Genomic DNA, 15,910 nt, shown 5'->3' with positions numbered 1-15,910 from the left:
TGCCTAATGGCTGCTGTAGTAGAATCTTGGCAAAACTGTTTCCAAAGAGAGAAAAAAAATTGTACAAGGTTTGCTGCAAGATATGGTTGCCCTCACTCTCTGTTATAGGTTTGGAACCATTCCAAGATGCCATATAAGAAGACCGAGGAATTTGTTGGGGTTTAAGCTTCCCTGTAGGAGGAAGCGGGCCTAATTAGAATATTGCCTCCCATAATCCTTTGCAATGGCTTATGGTCATGAACTTTTTCTCACCGCTGTCTTAAAGTGTCCTTACGTGGTAGCTCTTAAAAGCTGGCCCACTTGAACAGCTAGCTTTGCGCAGTGGCAGTATCGTAGCCCATGAGGTCAATCCGAGGCGTGATTATTGCTAATTGAAAACTTTACCCAATACCCCGCCATGATGACTTGAAATACAGTCAGCATTGGCAATTTTTGACAGGTTCTAAGGAGACTGAAAGATTGGTTTAATAAAAGTTTATGGCGCCCCATGTCTAGGGCGTGTCTTACGTGACTCCTGTTTCTTCCTGAGCTCTGTTGCACCATTCCTTCCGCTGGCTTCTTAGCATTTCCCTTTTACCTTTCTCTCTGACTGAATTCACTTGTTTCCGGCAGCACACTATTCTCACTACATGCTACGAATTCCCATCCTTCGGCTCATTGGCCTAGCATTTGCCTTTATGCAAATTGCTCCTTCGCACCCTGAATCCAGCTCAATTATTCACACCTAACCACCTGAAGGCACTAAAATTACTGGTAGCTAAGGAAAACAACGATCAGCCACGAGGTTTGGTAATCTTTTGTAGCCTTCTATCATTTGGATTATTTATTTGCTTTTTTTTTTTTTTAAACTTGCTTTATTATTTCACCACAGCCTAAAGGAAAGGCTTCCCAGCGGGCGTGCCTTTGAATGTACCCGTCATGTCATACTTACCTGGCAGGGGAGCAATAGCCATTATTCCTAAGGTGGCTCTCCCAGAGTGAGGCTGGTTCATTGCACTCCGTACCAGTTGACCTCTGCGATTTCCTCAAATGTGGGAAACTCGACTGCATAATTTATGGTAGTGGGGGACTGCGTTCGCGCTTTCCCCTGTGTTTGCTTGTTTGACAAAAATAGAGAACTTCACCAATTCTGACGAAGGATAATTTCAGCCACGGCACCCGTCTTCTTTGGCTCTTACTTTCCGCATCAAGCAGGCAGCGACAATCATTTCCTAGGCTTGATCATTTTTATTATCTATGTTTTCTGGAGACCAGTTTTAAGCCAGAATTTCACTTTTTATTTTAACTTTTCAGCTTTTTTTTCATCATTTTTTTATCCTGACTTCTTTTGATTTATTGTATGCTTCAATGCAATGGAAGAAATAAAGAATTGGAGACCTATATTACGTCTTCCAACAGAACGTAACGTTTGATTGAATTTCTGGGAAAAAAAGATTTTCTGGATCAAGGCAGTGAATTGCCGCTTGAGACAATCAGACCAAACCTTAGGAATAGCTGGGTGGTCGCTAGCACTTACTAATGAACACCATGGAATTTTGAAAAAGCCACCACAAATGTTCTTTCAGCCCTGTTGAGTGTGGATGAAGAGAAGACAGGTGCTAGGCAAGGGTCATTCCTATCGATGGAGTCATGAAATGTGTGACTTTGGGGACGAACGTAGACCAGCGGATTGTGTACTCTGCCTAATGGCTGCTGTAGTAGAATCTTGGCAAAACTGTTTCCAAAGAGAGAAAAAAAATTGTACAAGGTTTGCTGCAAGATATGGTTGCCCTCACTCTCTGTTATAGGTTTGGAACCATTCCAAGATGCCATATAAGAAGACCGAGGAATTTGTTGGGGTTTAAGCTTCTCTGTAGGAGGAAGCGGGCCTAATTAGAATATTGCCTCCCATAATCCTTTGCAATGGCTTATGGTCATGAACTTTTTCTCACCGCTGTCTTAAAGTGTCCTTACGTGGTAGCTCTTAAAAGCTGGCCCACTTGAACAGCTAGCTTTGCGCAGTGGCAGTATCGTAGCCCATGAGGTCAATCCGAGGCGTGATTATTGCTAATTGAAAACTTTACCCAATACCCCGCCATGATGACTTGAAATACAGTCAGCATTGGCAATTTTTGACAGGCTCTAAGGAGACTGAAAGATTGGTTTAATAAAAGTTTATGGCGCCCCATGTCTAGGGCGTGTCTTACGTGACTCCCGTTTCTTCCTGAGCTCTGTTGCACCATTCCTTCTGCTGGCTTCTTAGCATTTCCCTTTTACCTTTCTCTCCCACTGAATTCACTTGTTTCCGGCAGCACACTATTCTCACTACATGCTACGAATTCCCATCCTTCGGCTCATTGGCCTAGCATTTGCCTTTATGCAAATTGCTCCTTCGCACCCTGAATCCAGCTCAATTATTCACACCTAACCACCTGAAGGCACTAAAATTACTGGTAGCTAAGGAAAACAACGATCAGCCACGAGGTTTGGTAATCTTTTGTAGCCTTCTATCATTTGGATTATTTATTTGCTTTTTTTTTTTTTTAACTTGCTTTATTATTTCACCACAGCCTAAAGGAAAGGCTTCCCAGCGGGCGTGCCTTTGAATGTACCCGTCATGTCATATTTACCTGGCAGGGGAGCAATAGCCATGATCCCTAAGGTGGCTCTCCCAGAGTGAGGCTGGTTCATTGCACTCCGTACCAGTTGACCTCTGCGATTTCCTCAAATGTGGGAAACTCGACTGCATAATTTATGGTAGTGGGGGACTGCGTTCGCGCTTTCCCCTGTGTTTGCTTGTTTGACAAAAATAGAGAACTTCACCAATTCTGACGAAGGATAATTTCAGCCACGGCACCCGTCTTCTTTGGCTCTTACTTTCCGCATCAAGCAGGCAGCGACAATCATTTCCTAGGCTTGATCATTTTTATTATCTATGTTTTCTGGAGACCAGTTTTAAGCCAGAATTTCACTTTTTATTTTAACTTTTCAGCTTTTTTTCATCATTTTTTTATCCTGACTTCTTTTGATTTATTGTATGCTTCAATGCAATGGAAGAAATAAAGAATTGGAGACCTATATTACGTCTTCCAACAGAACGTAACGTTTGATTGAATTTCTGGGAAAAAAAAGATTTTCTGGATCAAGGCAGTGAATTGCCGCTTGAGACAATCAGACCAAACCTTAGGAATAGCTGGGTGGTCGCTAGCACTTACTAATGAACACCATGGAATTTTGAAAAAGCCACCACAAATGTTCTTTCAGCCCTGTTGAGTGTGGATGAAGAGAAGACAGGTGCTAGGCAAGGGTCATTCCTATCGATGGAGTCATGAAATGTGTGACTTTGGGGACGAACGTAGACCAGCGGATTGTGTACTCTGCCTAATGGCTGCTGTAGTAGAATCTTGGCAAAACCGTTTCCAAAGAGAGAAAAAAAATTGTACAAGGTTTGCTGCAAGATATGGTTGCCCTCACTCTCTGTTATAGGTTTGGAACCATTCCAAGATGCCATATAAGAAGACCGAGGAATTTGTTGGGGTTTAAGCTTCCCTGTAGGAGGAAGCGGGCCTAATTAGAATATTGCCTCCCACAATCCTTTGCAATGGCTTATGGTCATGAACTTTTTCTCACCGCTGTCTTAAAGTGTCCTTACGTGGTAGCTCTTAAAAGCTGGCCCACTTGAACAGTTAACTTTGCGCAGTGGCAGTATCGTAGCCCATGAGGTCAATCTGAGGCGTGATTATTGCTAATTGAAAACTTTACCCAATACCCCGCCATGATGACTTGAAATACAGTCAGCATTGGCAATTTTTGACAGGCTCTAAGGAGACTGAAAGATTGGTTTAAAAAAAGTTTATGGCGCCCCATGTCTAGGGCGTGTCTTACGTGACTCCCGTTTCTTCCTGAGCTCTGTTGCACCATTCCTTCCGCTGGCTTCCTTGCATTTCCCTTTTACCTTTCTCTCCCACTGAATCCACTTGTTTCCGGCAGCACACTATTCTCACTCCATGCTACGAATTCCCATCCTTCGGCTCATTGGCCTAGCATTTGCCTTTATGCAAATTGCTCCTTCGCACCCTGAATCCAGCTCAATTATTCACACCTAACCACCTGAAGGCACTAAAATTACTGGTAGCTAAGGAAAACAACGATCAGCCACGAGGTTTGGTAATCTTTTGTAGCCTTCTATCATTTGGATTATTTATTTGCTTTTTTTTTTTTTTAACTTGCTTTATTATTTCACCACAGCCTAAAGGAAAGGCTTCCCAGCGGGCGTGCCTTTGAATGTACCCGTCATGTCATACTTACCTGGCAGGGGAGCAATAGCCATGATCCCTAAGGTGGTTCTCCCAAAGTGAGGCTGGTTCATTGCACTCCGTACCAGTTGACCTCTGCGATTTCCTCAAATGTGGGAAAATCGACTGCATAATTTATGGTAGTGGGGGACTGCGTTCGCGCTTTCCCCTGTGTTTGCTTGTTTGACAAAAATAGAGAACTTCACCAATTCTGACGAAGGATAATTTCAGCAACGGCACCCGTCTTCTTTGGCTCTTACTTTCCGCATCAAGCAGGCAGCGACAATCATTTCCTAGGCTTGATCATTTTTATTATCTATGTTTTCTGGAGACCAGTTTTAAGCCAGAATTTCACTTTTTATTTTAACTTTTCAGCTTTTTTTTCATCATTTTTTTATCCTGACTTCTTTTGATTTATTGTATGCTTCAATGCAATGGAAGAAATAAAGAATTGGAGACCTATATTACGTCTTCCAACAGAACGTAACGTTTGATTGAATTTCTGGGAAAAAAAAGATTTTCTGGATCAAGGCAGTGAATTGCCGCTTGAGACAATCAGACCAAACCTTAGGAATAGCTGGGTGGTCGCTAGCACTTACTAATGAACACCATGGAATTTTGAAAAAGCCACCACAAATGTTCTTTCAGCCCTGTTGAGTGTGGATGAAGAGAAGACAGGTGCTAGGCAAGGGTCATTCCTATCGATGGAGTCATGAAATGTGTGACTTTGGGGACGAACGTAGACCAGCGGATTGTGTACTCTGCCTAATGGCTGCTGTAGTAGAATCTTGGCAAAACCGTTTCCAAAGAGAGAAAAAAAATTGTACAAGGTTTGCTGCAAGATATGGTTGCCCTCACTCTCTGTTATAGGTTTGGAACCATTCCAAGATGCCATATAAGAAGACCGAGGAATTTGTTGGGGTTTAAGCTTCCCTGTAGGAGGAAGCGGGCCTAATTAGAATATTGCCTCCCACAATCCTTTGCAATGGCTTATGGTCATGAACTTTTTCTCACCGCTGTCTTAAAGTGTCCTTACGTGGTAGCTCTTAAAAGCTGGCCCACTTGAACAGTTAACTTTGCGCAGTGGCAGTATCGTAGCCCATGAGGTCAATCCGAGGCGTGATTATTGCTAATTGAAAACTTTACCCAATACCCCGCCATGATGACTTGAAATACAGTCAGCATTGGCAATTTTTGACAGGCTCTAAGGAGACTGAAAGATTGGTTTAATAAAAGTTTATGGCGCCCCATGTCTAGGGCGTGTCTTACGTGACTCCCGTTTCTTCCTGAGCTCTGTTGCACCATTCCTTCCGCTGGCTTCTTAGCATTTCCCTTTTACCTTTCTCTCCCACTGAATTCACTTGTTTCCGGCAGCACACTATTCTCACTACATGCTACGAATTCCCATCCTTCGGCTCATTGGCCTAGCATTTGCCTTTATGCAAATTGCTCCTTCGCACCCTGAATCCAGCTCAATTATTCACACCTAACCACCTGAAGGCACTAAAATTACTGGTAGCTAAGGAAAACAACGATCAGCCACGAGGTTTGGTAATCTTTTGTAGCCTTCTATCATTTGGATTATTTATTTGCTTTTTTTTTTTTTAACTTGCTTTATTATTTCACCACAGCCTAAAGGAAAGGCTTCCCAGCGGGCGTGCCTTTGAATGTACCCGTCATGTCATACTTACCTGGCAGGGGAGCAATAGCCATGATCCCTAAGGTGGCTCTCCCAGAGTGAGGCTGGTTCATTGCACTCCGTACCAGTTGACCTCTGCGATTTCCTCAAATGTGGGAAACTCGACTGCATAATTTATTGTAGTGGGGGACTGCGTTCGCGCTTTCCCCTGTGTTTGCTTGTTTGACAAAAATAGAGAACTTCACCAATTCTGACGAAGGATAATTTCAGCCACGGCACCCGTCTTCTTTGGCTCTTACTTTCCACATCAAGCAGGCAGCGACAATCATTTCCTAGGCTTGATCATTTTTATTATCTATGTTTTCTGGAGACCAGTTTTAAGCCAGAATTTCACTTTTTATTTTAACTTTTCAGCTTTTTTTTCATCATTTTTTTATCCTGACTTCTTTTGATTTATTGTATGCTTCAATGCAATGGAAGAAATAAAGAATTGGAGACCTATATTACGTCTTCCAACAGAACGTAACGTTTGATTGAATTTCTGGGAAAAAAAAGATTTTCTGGATCAAGGCAGTGAATTGCCGCTTGAGACAATCAGACCAAACCTTAGGAATAGCTGGGTGGTCGCTAGCACTTACTAATGAACACCATGGAATTTTGAAAAAGCCACCACAAATGTTCTTTCAGCCCTGTTGAGTGTGGATGAAGAGAAGACAGGTGCTAGGCAAGGGTCATTCCTATCGATGGAGTCATGAAATGTGTGACTTTGGGGACGAACGTAGACCAGCGGATTGTGTACTCTGCCTAATGGCTGCTGTAGTAGAATCTTGGCAAAACTGTTTCCAAAGAGAGAAAAAAAATTGTACAAGGTTTGCTGCAAGATATGGTTGCCCTCACTCTCTGTTATAGGTTTGGAACCATTCCAAGATGCCATATAAGAAGACCGAGGAATTTGTTGGGGTTTAAGCTTCCCTGTAGGAGGAAGCGGGCCTAATTAGAATATTGCCTCCCATAATCCTTTGCAATGGCTTATGGTCATGAACTTTTTCTCACCGCTGTCTTAAAGTGTCCTTACGTGGTAGCTCTTAAAAGCTGGCCCACTTGAACAGCTAGCTTTGCGCAGTGGCAGTATCGTAGCCCATGAGGTCAATCCGAGGCGTGATTATTGCTAATTGAAAACTTTACCCAATACCCCGCCATGATGACTTGAAATACAGTCAGCATTGGCAATTTTTGACAGGTTCTAAGGAGACTGAAAGATTGGTTTAATAAAAGTTTATGGCGCCCCATGTCTAGGGCGTGTCTTACATGACTCCTGTTTCTTCCTGAGCTCTGTTGCACCATTCCTTCCGCTGGCTTCTTAGCATTTCCCTTTTACCTTTCTCTCCCACTGAATTCACTTGTTTCCGGCAGCACACTATTCTCACTACATGCTACGAATTCCCATCCTTCGGCTCATTGGCCTAGCATTTGCCTTTATGCAAATTGCTCCTTCGCACCCTGAATCCAGCTCAATTATTCACACCTAACCACCTGAAGGCACTAAAATTACTGGTAGCTAAGGAAAACAACGATCAGCCACGAGGTTTGGTAATCTTTTGTAGCCTTCTATCATTTGGATTATTTATTTGCTTTTTTTTTTTTTAACTTGCTTTATTATTTCACCACAGCCTAAAGGAAAGGCTTCCCAGCGGGCGTGCCTTTGAATGTACCCGTCATGTCATACTTACCTGGCAGGGGAGCAATAGCCATGATCCCTATGGTGGCTCTTCCAGAGTGAGGCTGGTTCATTGCACTCCGTACCAGTTGACCTCTGCGATTTCCTCAAATGTGGGAAACTCGACTGCATAATTTATGGTAGTGGGGGGCTGCGTTCGCGCTTTCCCCTGTGTTTGCTTGTTTGACAAAAATAGAGAACTTCACCAATTCTGACGAAGGATAATTTCAGCCACGGCACCCGTCTTCTTTGGCTCTTACTTTCCACATCAAGCAGGCAGCGACAATCATTTCCTAGGTTTGATCATTTTTATTATCTATGTTTTCTGGAGACCAGTTTTAAGCCAGAATTTCACTTTTTATTTTAACTTTTCAGCTTTTTTTTCATCATTTTTTTATCCTGACTTCTTTTGATTTATTGTATGCTTCAATGCAATGGAAGAAATAAAGAATTGGAGACCTATATTACGTCTTCCAACAGAACGTAACGTTTGATTGAATTTCTGGGAAAAAAAGATTTTCTGGATCAAGGCAGTGAATTGCCGCTTGAGACAATCAGACCAAACCTTAGGAATAGCTGGGTGGTCGCTAGCACTTACTAATGAACACCATGGAATTTTGAAAAAGCCACCACAAATGTTCTTTCAGCCCTGTTGAGTGTGGATGAAGAGAAGACAGGTGCTAGGCAAGGGTCATTCCTATCGATGGAGTCATGAAATGTGTGACTTTGGGGACGAACGTAGACCAGCGGATTGTGTACTCTGCCTAATGGCTGCTGTAGTAGAATCTTGGCAAAACTGTTTCCAAAGAGAGAAAAAAAATTGTACAAGGTTTGCTGCAAGATATGGTTGCCCTCACTCTCTGTTATAGGTTTGGAACCATTCCAAGATGCCATATAAGAAGACCGAGGAATTTGTTGGGGTTTAAGCTTCCCTGTAGGAGGAAGCGGGCCTAATTAGAATATTGCCTCCCATAATCCTTTGCAATGGCTTATGGTCATGAACTTTTTCTCACCGCTGTCTTAAAGTGTCCTTACGTGGTAGCTCTTAAAAGCTGGCCCACTTGAACAGCTAGCTTTGCGCAGTGGCAGTATCGTAGCCCATGAGGTCAATCCGAGGCGTGATTATTGCTAATTGAAAACTTTACCCAATACCCCGCCATGATGACTTGAAATACAGTCAGCATTGGCAATTTTTGACAGGTTCTAAGGAGACTGAAAGATTGGTTTAATAAAAGTTTATGGCGCCCCATGTCTAGGGCGTGTCTTACGTGACTCCTGTTTCTTCCTGAGCTCTGTTGCACCATTCCTTCCGCTGGCTTCTTAGCATTTCCCTTTTACCTTTCTCTCCGACTGAATTCACTTGTTTCCGGCAGCACACTATTCTCACTACATGCTACGAATTCCCATCCTTCGGCTCATTGGCCTAGCATTTGCCTTTATGCAAATTGCTCCTTCGCACCCTGAATCCAGCTCAATTATTCACACCTAACCACCTGAAGGCACTAAAATTACTGGTAGCTAAGGAAAACAACGATCAGCCACGAGGTTTGGTAATCTTTTGTAGCCTTCTATCATTTGGATTATTTATTTGCTTTTTTTTTTTTTTAAACTTGCTTTATTATTTCACCACAGCCTAAAGGAAAGGCTTCCCAGCTGGCGTGCCTTTGAATGTACCCGTCATGTCATACTTACCTGGCAGGGGAGCAATAGCCATGATCCCTAAGGTGGCTCTCCCAGAGTGAGGCTGGTTCATTGCACTCCGTACCAGTTGACCTCTGCGATTTCCTCAAATGTGGGAAACTCGACTGCATAATTTATGGTAGTGGGGGACTGCGTTCGCGCTTTCCCCTGTGTTTGCTTGTTTGACAAAAATAGAGAACTTCACCAATTCTGACGAAGGATAATTTCAGCCACGGCACCCGTCTTCTTTGGCTCTTACTTTCCGCATCAAGCAGGCAGCGACAATCATTTCCTAGGCTTGATCATTTTTATTATCTATGTTTTCTGGAGACCAGTTTTAAGCCAGAATTTCACTTTTTATTTTAACTTTTCAGCTTTTTTTTCATCATTTTTTTATCCTGACTTCTTTTGATTTATTGTATGCTTCAATGCAATGGAAGAAATAAAGAATTGGAGACCTATATTACGTCTTCCAACAGAACGTAACGTTTGATTGAATTTCTGGGAAAAAAAGATTTTCTGGATCAAGGCAGTGAATTGCCGCTTGAGACAATCAGACCAAACCTTAGGAATAGCTGGGTGGTCGCTAGCACTTACTAATGAACACCATGGAATTTTGAAAAAGCCACCACAAATGTTCTTTCAGCCCTGTTGAGTGTGGATGAAGAGAAGACAGGTGCTAGGCAAGGGTCATTCCTATCGATGGAGTCATGAAATGTGTGACTTTGGGGACGAACGTAGACCAGCGGATTGTGTACTCTGCCTAATGGCTGCTGTAGTAGAATCTTGGCAAAACTGTTTCCAAAGAGAGAAAAAAAATTGTACAAGGTTTGCTGCAAGATATGGTTGCCCTCACTCTCTGTTATAGGTTTGGAACCATTCCAAGATGCCATATAAGAAGACCGAGGAATTTGTTGGGGTTTAAGCTTCCCTGTAGGAGGAAGCGGGCCTAATTAGAATATTGCCTCCCATAATCCTTTGCAATGGCTTATGGTCATGAACTTTTTCTCACCGCTGTCTTAAAGTGTCCTTACGTGGTAGCTCTTAAAAGCTGGCCCACTTGAACAGCTAGCTTTGCGCAGTGGCAGTATCGTAGCCCATGAGGTCAATCCGAGGCGTGATTATTGCTAATTGAAAACTTTACCCAATACCCCGCCATGATGACTTGAAATACAGTCAGCATTGGCAATTTTTGACAGGTTCTAAGGAGACTGAAAGATTGGTTTAATAAAAGTTTATGGCGCCCCATGTCTAGGGCGTGTCTTACGTGACTCCTGTTTCTTCCTGAGCTCTGTTGCACCATTCCTTCCGCTGGCTTCTTAGCATTTCCCTTTTACCTTTCTCTCCGACTGAATTCACTTGTTTCCGGCAGCACACTATTCTCACTACATGCTACGAATTCCCATCCTTCGGCTCATTGGCCTAGCATTTGCCTTTATGCAAATTGCTCCTTCGCACCCTGAATCCAGCTCAATTATTCACACCTAACCACCTGAAGGCACTAAAATTACTGGTAGCTAAGGAAAACAACGATCAGCCACGAGGTTTGGTAATCTTTTGTAGCCTTCTATCATTTGGATTATTTATTTGCTTTTTTTTTTTTTAAACTTGCTTTATTATTTCACCACAGCCTAAAGGAAAGGCTTCCCAGCGGGCGTGCCTTTGAATGTACCCGCCATGTCATATTTACCTGGCAGGGGAGCAATAGCCATGATCCCTAAGGTGGCTCTCCCAGAGTGAGGCTGGTTCATTGCACTCCGTACCAGTTGACCTCTGCGATTTCCTCAAATGTGGGAAACTCGACTGCATAATTTATGGTAGTGGGGGACTGCGTTCGCGCTTTCCCCTGTGTTTGCTTGTTTGACAAAAATAGAGAACTTCACCAATTCTGACGAAGGATAATTTCAGCCACGGCACCCGTCTTCTTTGGCTCTTACTTTCCGCATCAAGCAGGCAGCGACAATCATTTCCTAGGCTTGATCATTTTTATTATCTATGTTTTCTGGAGACCAGTTTTAAGCCAGAATTTCACTTTTTATTTTAACTTTTCAGCTTTTTTTTCATCATTTTTTTATCCTGACTTCTTTTGATTTATTGTATGCTTCAATGCAATGGAAGAAATAAAGAATTGGAGACCTATATTACGTCTTCCAACAGAACGTAACGTTTGATTGAATTTCTGGGAAAAAAAAGATTTTCTGGATCAAGGCAGTGAATTGCCGCTTGAGACAATCAGACCAAACCTTAGGAATAGCTGGGTGGTCGCTAGCACTTACTAATGAACACCATGGAATTTTGAAAAAGCCACCACAAATGTTCTTTCAGCCCTGTTGAGTGTGGATGAAGAGAAGACAGGTGCTAGGCAAGGGTCATTCCTATCGATGGAGTCATGAAATGTGTGACTTTGGGGACGAACGTAGACCAGCGGATTGTGTACTCTGCCTAATGGCTGCTGTAGTAGAATCTTGGCAAAACTGTTTCCAAAGAGAGAAAAAAAATTGTACAAGGTTTGCTGCAAGATATGGTTGCCCTCACTCTCTGTTATAGGTTTGGAACCATTCCAAGATGCCATATAAGAAGACCGAGGAATTTGTTGGGGTTTAAGCTTCCCTGTAGGAGGAAGCGGGCCTAATTAGAATATTGCCTCCCATAATCCTTTGCAATGGCTTATGGTCATGAACTTTTTCTCACCGCTGTCTTAAAGTGTCCTTACGTGGTAGCTCTTAAAAGCTGGCCCACTTGAACAGCTAGCTTTGCGCAGTGGCAGTATCGTAGCCCATGAGGTCAATCCGAGGCGTGATTATTGCTAATTGAAAACTTTACCCAATACCCCGCCATGATGACTTGAAATACAGTCAGCATTGGCAATTTTTGACAGGCTCTAAGGAGACTGAAAGATTGGTTTAATAAAAGTTTATGGCGCCCCATGTCTAGGGCGTGTCTTACGTGACTCCCGTTTCTTCCTGAGCTCTGTTGCACCATTCCTTCCGCTGGCTTCTTAGCATTTCCCTTTTACCTTTCTCTCCCACTGAATTCACTTGTTTCCGGCAGCACACTATTCTCACTACATGCTACGAATTCCCATCCTTCGGCTCATTGGCCTAGCATTTGCCTTTATGCAAATTGCTCCTTCGCACCCTGAATCCAGCTCAATTATTCACACCTAACCACCTGAAGGCACTAAAATTACTGGTAGCTAAGGAAAACAACGATCAGCCACGAGGTTTGGTAATCTTTTGTAGCCTTCTATCATTTGGATTATTTATTTGCTTTTTTTTTTTTTAACTTGCTTTATTATTTCACCACAGCCTAAAGGAAAGGCTTCCCAGCGGGCGTGCCTTTGAATGTACCCGTCATGTCATACTTACCTGGCAGGGGAGCAATAGCCATGATCCCTAAGGTGGCTCTCCCAGAGTGAGGCTGGTTCATTGCACTCCGTACCAGTTGACCTCTGCGATTTCCTCAAATGTGGGAAACTCGACTGCATAATTTATGGTAGTGGGGGACTGCGTTCGCGCTTTCCCCTGTGTTTGCTTGTTTGACAAAAATAGAGAACTTCACCAATTCTGACGAAGGATAATTTCAGCCACGGCACCCGTCTTCTTTGGCTCTTACTTTCCGCATCAAGCAGGCAGTGACAATCATTTCCTAGGCTTGATCATTTTTATTATCTATGTTTTCTGGAGACCAGTTTTAAGCCAGAATTTCACTTTTTATTTTAACTTTTCAGCTTTTTTTTCATCATTTTTTTATCCTGACTTCTTTTGATTTATTGTATGCTTCAATGCAATGGAAGAAATAAAGAATTGGAGACCTATATTACGTCTTCCAACAGAACGTAACGTTTGATTGAATTTCTGGGAAAAAAAGATTTTCTGGATCAAGGCAGTGAATTGCCGCTTGAGACAATCAGACCAAACCTTAGGAATAGCTGGGTGGTCGCTAGCACTTACTAATGAACACCATGGAATTTTGAAAAAGCCACCACAAATGTTCTTTCAGCCCTGTTGAGTGTGGATGAAGAGAAGACAGGTGCTAGGCAAGGGTCATTCCTATCGATGGAGTCATGAAATGTGTGACTTTGGGGACGAACGTAGACCATCGGATTGTGTACTCTGCCTAATGGCTGCTGTAGTAGAATCTTGGCAAAACTGTTTCCAAAGAGAGAAAAAAAATTGTACAAGGTTTGCTGCAAGATATGGTTGCCCTCACTCTCTGTTATAGGTTTGGAACCATTCCAAGATGCCATATAAGAAGACCGAGGAATTTGTTGGGGTTTAAGCTTCCCTGTAGGAGGAAGCGGGCCTAATTAGAATATTGCCTCCCACAATCCTTTGCAATGGCTTATGGTCATGAACTTTTTCTCACCGCTGTCTTAAAGTGTCCTTACGTGGTAGCTCTTAAAAGCTGGCCCACTTGAACAGTTAACTTTGCGCAGTGGCAGTATCGTAGCCCATGAGGTCAATCCGAGGCGTGATTATTGCTAATTGAAAACTTTACCCAATACCCCGCCATGATGACTTGAAATACAGTCAGCATTGGCAATTTTTGACAGGCTCTAAGGAGACTGAAAGATTGGTTTAAAAAAAGTTTATGGCGCCCCATGTCTAGGGCGTGTCTTACGTGACTCCCGTTTCTTCCTGAGCTCTGTTGCACCATTCCTTCCGCTGGCTTCTTAGCATTTCCCTTTTACCTTTCTCTCCCACTGAATCCACTTGTTTCCGGCAGCACACTATTCTCACTCCATGCTACGAATTCCCATCCTTCGGCTCATTGGTCTAGCATTTGCCTTTATGCAAATTGCTCCTTCGCACCCTGAGTCCATCTCAATTATTCACACCTAACCACCTGAAGGCACTAAAATTACTGGTAGCTAAGGAAAACAACGATCAGCCACGAGGTTTGGTAATCTTTTGTAGCCTTCTATCATTTGGATTATTTATTTGCTTTTTTTTTTTTTTTTTTAACTTGCTTTATTATTTCACCACAGCCTAAAGGAAAGGCTTCCCAGCGGGCGTGCCTTTGAATGTACCCGTCATGTCATACTTACCTGGCAGGGGAGCAATAGCCATGATCCCTAAGGTGGCTCTCCCAGAGTGAGGCTGGTTCATTGCACTCCGTACCAGTTGACCTCTGCGATTTCCTCAAATGTGGGAAACTCGACTGCATAATTTATGGTAGTGGGGGACTGCGTTCGCGCTTTCCCCTGTGTTTGCTTGTTTGACAAAAATAGAGAACTTCACCAATTCTGACGAAGGATAATTTCAGCCACGGCACCCGTCTTCTTTGGCTCTTACTTTCCGCATCAAGCAGGCAGCGACAATCATTTCCTAGGCTTGATCATTTTTATTATCTATGTTTTCTGGAGACCAGTTTTAAGCCAGAATTTCACTTTTTATTTTAACTTTTCAGCTTTTTTTTCATCATTTTTTTATCCTGACTTCTTTTGATTTATTGTATGCTTCAATGCAATGGAAGAAATAAAGAATTGGAGACCTATATTACGTCTTCCAACAGAACGTAACGTTTGATTGAATTTCTGGGAAAAAAAAGATTTTCTGGATCAAGGCAGTGAATTGCCGCTTGAGACAATCAGACCAAACCTTAGGAATAGCTGGGTGGTCGCTAGCACTTACTAATGAACACCATGGAATTTTGAAAAAGCCACCACAAATGTTCTTTCAGCCCTGTTGAGTGTGGATGAAGAGAAGACAGGTGCTAGGCAAGGGTCATTCCTATCGATGGAGTCATGAAATGTGTGACTTTGGGGACGAACGTAGACCAGCGGATTGTGTACTCTGCCTAATGGCTGCTGTAGTAGAATCTTGGCAAAACTGTTTCCAAAGAGAGAAAAAAAATTGTACAAGGTTTGCTGCAAGATATGGTTGCCCTCACTCTCTGTTATAGGTTTGGAACCATTCCAAGATGCCATATAAGAAGACCGAGGAATTTGTTGGGGTTTAAGCTTCCCTGTAGGAGGAAGCGGGCCTAATTAGAATATTGCCTCCCATAATCCTTTGCAATGGCTTATGGTCATGAACTTTTTCTCACCGCTGTCTTAAAGTGTCCTTACGTGGTAGCTCTTAAAAGCTGGCCCACTTGAACAGCTAGCTTTGCGCAGTGGCAGTATCGTAGCCCATGAGGTCAATCCGAGGCGTGATTATTGCTAATTGAAAACTTTACCCAATACCCCGCCATGATGACTTGAAATACAGTCAGCATTGGCAATTTTTGACAGGCTCTAAGGAGACTGAAAGATTGGTTTAATAAAAGTTTATGGCGCCCCATGTCTAGGGCGTGTCTTACGTGACTCCCGTTTCTTCCTGAGCTCTGTTGCACCATTCCTTCCGCTGGCTTCTTAGCATTTCCCTTTTACCTTTCTCTCCCACTGAATTCACTTGTTTCCGGCAGCACACTATTCTCACTACATGCTACGAATTCCCATCCTTCGGCTCATTGGCCTAGCATTTGCCTTTATGCAAATTGCTCCTTCGCACCCTGAATCCAGCTCAATTATTCACACCTAACCACCTGAAGGCACTAAAATTACTGGTAGCTAAGGAAAACAACGATCAGCCACGAGGTTTGGTAATCTTTTGT

General features: G+C 42.9%; 19 non-coding genes across 19 annotated transcripts; all 19 read left to right on the top strand.

Annotated features, from left to right (window-relative positions):
* Window positions 1-310: 310 nt before the first annotated feature.
* Window positions 311-451, top strand: LOC134593381 (U4 spliceosomal RNA). The gene has a single exon (XR_010089871.1). It is a non-coding gene; the product is annotated as a U4 spliceosomal RNA (small nuclear RNA).
* A 472-nt stretch (window positions 452-923) lies between these two features.
* Window positions 924-1,090, top strand: LOC134591193 (U1 spliceosomal RNA). The gene has a single exon (XR_010088006.1). It is a non-coding gene; the product is annotated as a U1 spliceosomal RNA (small nuclear RNA).
* An 899-nt stretch (window positions 1,091-1,989) lies between these two features.
* Window positions 1,990-2,130, top strand: LOC134592216 (U4 spliceosomal RNA). The gene has a single exon (XR_010088873.1). It is a non-coding gene; the product is annotated as a U4 spliceosomal RNA (small nuclear RNA).
* Window positions 2,131-2,601: 471 nt separating this feature from the next.
* On the top strand, window positions 2,602-2,768 carry LOC134590494 (U1 spliceosomal RNA). Its single transcript, XR_010087409.1, has one exon. It is a non-coding gene; the product is annotated as a U1 spliceosomal RNA (small nuclear RNA).
* Window positions 2,769-3,667: 899 nt separating this feature from the next.
* LOC134593489 (U4 spliceosomal RNA) lies at window positions 3,668-3,808 on the top strand. The gene has a single exon (XR_010089964.1). It is a non-coding gene; the product is annotated as a U4 spliceosomal RNA (small nuclear RNA).
* A 471-nt stretch (window positions 3,809-4,279) lies between these two features.
* LOC134591238 (U1 spliceosomal RNA) lies at window positions 4,280-4,446 on the top strand. Its single transcript, XR_010088043.1, has one exon. It is a non-coding gene; the product is annotated as a U1 spliceosomal RNA (small nuclear RNA).
* A 900-nt stretch (window positions 4,447-5,346) lies between these two features.
* Window positions 5,347-5,487, top strand: LOC134592728 (U4 spliceosomal RNA). The gene has a single exon (XR_010089313.1). It is a non-coding gene; the product is annotated as a U4 spliceosomal RNA (small nuclear RNA).
* Window positions 5,488-5,957: 470 nt separating this feature from the next.
* LOC134590539 (U1 spliceosomal RNA) lies at window positions 5,958-6,124 on the top strand. Its single transcript, XR_010087447.1, has one exon. It is a non-coding gene; the product is annotated as a U1 spliceosomal RNA (small nuclear RNA).
* Window positions 6,125-7,024: 900 nt separating this feature from the next.
* LOC134593380 (U4 spliceosomal RNA) lies at window positions 7,025-7,165 on the top strand. The gene has a single exon (XR_010089870.1). It is a non-coding gene; the product is annotated as a U4 spliceosomal RNA (small nuclear RNA).
* A 470-nt stretch (window positions 7,166-7,635) lies between these two features.
* On the top strand, window positions 7,636-7,802 carry LOC134591088 (U1 spliceosomal RNA). The gene has a single exon (XR_010087918.1). It is a non-coding gene; the product is annotated as a U1 spliceosomal RNA (small nuclear RNA).
* An 899-nt stretch (window positions 7,803-8,701) lies between these two features.
* Window positions 8,702-8,842, top strand: LOC134593379 (U4 spliceosomal RNA). Its single transcript, XR_010089869.1, has one exon. It is a non-coding gene; the product is annotated as a U4 spliceosomal RNA (small nuclear RNA).
* A 472-nt stretch (window positions 8,843-9,314) lies between these two features.
* LOC134589825 (U1 spliceosomal RNA) lies at window positions 9,315-9,481 on the top strand. The gene has a single exon (XR_010086841.1). It is a non-coding gene; the product is annotated as a U1 spliceosomal RNA (small nuclear RNA).
* Window positions 9,482-10,380: 899 nt separating this feature from the next.
* On the top strand, window positions 10,381-10,521 carry LOC134593378 (U4 spliceosomal RNA). Its single transcript, XR_010089868.1, has one exon. It is a non-coding gene; the product is annotated as a U4 spliceosomal RNA (small nuclear RNA).
* A 471-nt stretch (window positions 10,522-10,992) lies between these two features.
* LOC134590492 (U1 spliceosomal RNA) lies at window positions 10,993-11,159 on the top strand. Its single transcript, XR_010087408.1, has one exon. It is a non-coding gene; the product is annotated as a U1 spliceosomal RNA (small nuclear RNA).
* Window positions 11,160-12,059: 900 nt separating this feature from the next.
* On the top strand, window positions 12,060-12,200 carry LOC134592215 (U4 spliceosomal RNA). Its single transcript, XR_010088872.1, has one exon. It is a non-coding gene; the product is annotated as a U4 spliceosomal RNA (small nuclear RNA).
* A 470-nt stretch (window positions 12,201-12,670) lies between these two features.
* On the top strand, window positions 12,671-12,837 carry LOC134589824 (U1 spliceosomal RNA). The gene has a single exon (XR_010086840.1). It is a non-coding gene; the product is annotated as a U1 spliceosomal RNA (small nuclear RNA).
* An 899-nt stretch (window positions 12,838-13,736) lies between these two features.
* Window positions 13,737-13,877, top strand: LOC134592727 (U4 spliceosomal RNA). The gene has a single exon (XR_010089312.1). It is a non-coding gene; the product is annotated as a U4 spliceosomal RNA (small nuclear RNA).
* Window positions 13,878-14,352: 475 nt separating this feature from the next.
* Window positions 14,353-14,519, top strand: LOC134589823 (U1 spliceosomal RNA). Its single transcript, XR_010086839.1, has one exon. It is a non-coding gene; the product is annotated as a U1 spliceosomal RNA (small nuclear RNA).
* A 900-nt stretch (window positions 14,520-15,419) lies between these two features.
* On the top strand, window positions 15,420-15,560 carry LOC134592214 (U4 spliceosomal RNA). Its single transcript, XR_010088871.1, has one exon. It is a non-coding gene; the product is annotated as a U4 spliceosomal RNA (small nuclear RNA).
* The last annotated feature ends 350 nt before the right edge of the window (window positions 15,561-15,910 follow it).

Source organism: Pelobates fuscus, chromosome 2 (genome assembly GCF_036172605.1).
Source record: "Pelobates fuscus isolate aPelFus1 chromosome 2, aPelFus1.pri, whole genome shotgun sequence".
Lineage (NCBI taxonomy): Eukaryota > Metazoa > Chordata > Amphibia > Anura > Pelobatidae > Pelobates > Pelobates fuscus.
Note: the sequence above shows the minus strand (reverse complement) of the source record. Positions and strands in the feature narration are given on the sequence as shown.